The following is a 4675-nucleotide window of genomic DNA, read 5'->3' on the forward strand; positions in this document are numbered from 1 at the left end:
TTGCTTACTAAATAAACAGTTTAGCGTAAAAGGATATAACTCAGGAAATGCCAGATGGGAAGATGAATAGAGCAATGCATGAGTAAAGGGCCAGAGCTTCCATGCTCTCTGAGCAAACCACTGTCCCCAGACCTTCACATGTTCTCCAGTAGTAGGCTCTTCAAACCCTGTCCTTTTGGGGTTTTGTGGAAGCTTCATCACATAGGCAGGATTTATAAAATCAATGGCCACTGTGATTGGTCTCAATCTCTAGCCACTCTCCCCTCCTCAGAGGTCAGGGTTGGTACTGAAAGTTCTAGGTTTCTAATCACTGGGTTGATTCTTTCAGCAGCCAGCCCCCATCTGTAGGTGGAGTCTGTTTAAATAACAGAAGACACATTTACTACTCTCCTCACTGGAAATTTAAAAGATTTCAGGAGCTCTGTGCCAGGAATAGGAGGAAGAGCAAAGGTGCATTTCTTCTTATAAAGCACAGCCTTTATCCCATCCCTTAATCCCATCCCTAAGGTCATTCCAGGTCTTGTTGGGAGAGGAGAAGTTCTACCCAGATGAGAATGGGAGGGTTCTTATTCCTTCATTTTTCAACCTAGTTGCACACTAGAATTACCTGAGAAATAATGATGAAGAGAAATTAAAAAACAAATAAATGACTAGAACTAATATCTGAATTCAGCAAAGTTGCAGGATATAAAATTAATACACAGAAATCTGTTGCTTTCCTATACACTAATGATGAACCAGCAGAAAGAGAAATCAGGAAAACAATTCCATTCACAACTGCATCAAAAAGAATAAAATACCTAGGAATAAACCTAACCAAGGAAGTGAAAGACCTATACCCTGAAAACTAGAAGACACTCTTAAGAGAAATTGAAGAGGACACTAACAAATGGAAACTCATCCCATGCTCTTGGCTAGGAAGAATTAATATTGTCAAAATGGCCATCCTGCCTAAAGCAATCTACAGATTCAACGCAATGCCTATCAAAATACCAACAGCGTTCTTCAATGAACTGGAACAAATAGTTCTAAAATTCATATGGAACCACAAAAGACCCCAAATAGCCAAAGCAATCCTGAGAAGGAAGAATAAAGCGGAGGAGATCTTGCTTCCCAACTTCAAGATCTACTACAAAGCCACAGTAATCAAGACAATTTGGTACTGGCACAAGAACAGAGCCACAGACCAGTGGAACAGAATAAAGACTCCAGACATTAACTCAAACATATATGGCCAATTAATATACTATAAAGGAGCCACGGACATACAATGGGGAAATGACAGCCTCTTCGACAGCTGGTGTTGGCAAAACTGGACAGCTACATGTAAGAGAATGAAACTGGATCACTGTCTAACCCCATACACAAAAGTAAATTTGAAATGGATCAAAGACCTGAATGTAAGTCATGAAACCATAAAACTCTTGGAAAAAAACATAGGCAAAAATCTCTTGGACATAAACATGAGCGACTTCTTCATGAACATATCTCCCCAGGCAAGGGAAACAAAAGCAAAAATGAACAAGTGGGACTATATCAAGCTGAAAAGCTTCTGTACAACAAAGGATACCACCAATAGAACAAAAAGGCATCCTACAGTATGGGAGAATATATTCATAAATAACAGATCTGATAAAGGGTTGACATCCAAAATAATATGAAGAGTTCATGCACCTCACCAAACAAAAAGCAAATAATCCAATTAAAAAATGGACAGAGGAGCTAAACAGACAGTTCTCCAAAGAAGAAATTCATGTGCCAAAAGACACATGAAAGGATGCTCCACATCGCTAGTCATCAGAGAAATGCAAATTAAAACCACAATGATATATCACCTCACACCAGTAAGGATCACCACCATCCAAAAGACAAACAACAAATGTTGGCAAGGTTGTGGAGAAAGGGGAACCCTCCTACACTGCTGGTGGGAATGTAAACTAGTTCAACCATTGTGGAAAGCAGTATGGAGCTTCCTCAAAAAGTTCAAAATAGAAATACCATTTGACCCAGGAATTCCACTTCTAGGAATTTACCCTAAGAGTGCAGCAGCCCAGTTTGAAAAAGACAGATGCACCCCTATGTTTATTGCAGCACTATTTACAATAGCCAAGAAATGGAAGCAACCTAAGTGTCCATCAGTAGATGGATGGATAAAGAAGATGTGGTACATATACACAATGGAATATTACTCAGCCATAAGAAGAAAACAAATCCTACCATTTGCAACAACATGGATGGAGCTAGAGGGTGTTATGCTCAGTGAAATAAGCCAGGTGGAGAAAGACAAGTACCAAATGATTTCCCTCAGATGTGGAGTATAAGAACAAAGAAAAAACTGAAGGAACAAAACAGCAGTAGAATCACAGAATCCAAGAATAGACTAACAGTTACCAAAGGGAAAGGGACTGGGGAGGATGGTGAGAAGGGAGGGATAAGGGCAGGGAAAAAAGAAAGGGGGCATTATGATTAGCATGTATAATGTGTGTGGGGGGCATGGGGAGGGCTGTGCAACACAGAGAAGACAAGTAGTGATTCTACAGCATCTTACTAAGCTGATGGACAGTGACTGTAATGGGGTTTAGTAAACATAATGTTCCTGATGTAATTGTAGATTAATAATACCAAAATAAAAATAAATAAATAAATGAGACTCTAAGGCCTCCCTAGTGATTCTAATATGCAGCCAGAGCAGCAAGCCCTACTGTACACTGACTTTTGGAGAAGTGTGAGTGTTTTGGACCTGGAAGACAGAGCAGCACTCCCTCTGTGCACTGAGTCAGGAAGGACCTAAGCTCTGAGCTTCAGGGATGTTCCTGACTAGCAGGTCCCCATTGTTACTGCCCATCAGAATCACCCAAGGGGTTTTGAAAATTCCAGTGTCCACACCATACCCCCGCCAGGCCCTCCATCCATCAGTGGAATCTTAGGCTCTGGTGACCAAGATGTCTTTTTAGAAAATGTACAGCTGAGTTTGAGAACCGTGGTTTTCACACTTGATCACGGATCCAGGTGACCTGGAGGACATGTTACCTGCAGGTCACTGCCCCCTCGTGTCCCGAGGTCCTGGTGCGTCAGACTGGGCAGAAGTGCTTTGGTGTTTGGAGAGTGAGAGCCAGGCTCTTGCTGTGGCTGTGGGCAAGCAGCCCCGTGGCCCCTGGCTTCCATCTGCCTCTCCTGACCTTGGCTGTGGGCTGTGACGGACAAGGGGCCACAGCCAGAAGGACGTCAAAGGGACGATCCCTGCTGACCACCAGCGGGAGAAGGCCAGACCCTCAGCACCCAGACTTTGCTACTCTGGGTGTTTGGGGCTGACAACTCCAGCCCTTTAGACAAGCCAGGGAAAATGAAGCAAGGGTTAAGTTACTCAGGATAAGAAACAGAGATAAATTATTCAGCCAGTTAGTTTGACATTTACAAAGCTATTTATAAAAATGATCATTTCTCAAGAAAATAAAAATAGTGAGAAACTCAAAATTGGCAGTTCCAGCAGAGGGAGATAATATTATGCAGAAGGCATTTGGGGTTTCCTTAAAACATATTTTGGGTTTATTCAGTATTCTTTCACCTCACCAATATTCAGCTATTCCTTAGGCAAAATCCCCCAGTTCTAAAACTCTCTTTCACCTTGTCAGTTAAACAAAAATGCTTATTTGTTTATTGTGATGTCCACACACACAGCAGCAGAGGCTGCTTCCAGGGGCAGTCGGCTCCCCTCCCCTGTCTCCTGGCCCTGGGCCGTGGAGCAGGGAGAACTGGGGTCTGAGTGTGCCACACGTGGGCGTTTGTGGTATCGCACTGGAAGTTACGTGGCACTGCAGAACTGGGAGGACATTTTTTTAGCTTTCAATTCAATTAGGAGGTGACTTTTCTCCCTGAAAGAACCTAACTCTCCTCCCTCCATCCGTCCTGCCTCCTGCCCGGCTGTAATCTATTAAGGACACAGCCAGTGAACACGTCCATCCTTCACAGGGCCTGCAGACACGGAACGGAGTTCCCCAGCGGGAGAGACTGGTAACACCGGGTGGTTCCTTACCATGGCTCAGAAGCGAAGGCCGAGAACCCTCATGGCCAACAGGCACGGATTCACTGGGCAGTGACGCCATGCCAACCAGTCCAGACTGTGTGTGGCCAGAATAACACAGGTCTCTGAGGTCAGGGCCCAGTGGGTTGCTGTCCGTCTAGTTTGGGGCTGTGGTAGTTGGCTCTTTAGAGTAGAGATTCTTCCCAGAATCCATACTCCATCATCCCACTTTGACTGTGAGCAGTAAGTAGAGTCCGTGAATGTGCTTCCAATGGCCTGTGGGCCAGCATCCTCAGCAAATACCCTGACTGAGTTTATAAAGCACCAAGTGAGGAGTCCCTTTGGGGACTGTTAATCGTGGATACCTGACCTGGGGAGCTCCTCTGTGGCTATTAGGCCTCAGTTACTTTGCTGGGACTGCCTCACATCAGTGTCTCTCCATGCTCCATACTGCACTGCAGGTCCACCTACCCCCAGAAGGCAGGTATTAACAGGCCGACCCTTACACACACAGGACCTGCCTGGTCATTGTGCCAGATTCTCCCTTTCCTTTGCCAGGAATACTACTGTTGCATACTCTCCTGAGGATATTGCATGCTTCCAACCAGAGAGTTTTTCTTTCATAAACGTTTTATTTTGGAATAATTTTAGATT

This window comes from Manis javanica, chromosome 1 (assembly GCF_040802235.1).
Source record: "Manis javanica isolate MJ-LG chromosome 1, MJ_LKY, whole genome shotgun sequence".
Taxonomy (NCBI): domain Eukaryota; kingdom Metazoa; phylum Chordata; class Mammalia; order Pholidota; family Manidae; genus Manis; species Manis javanica.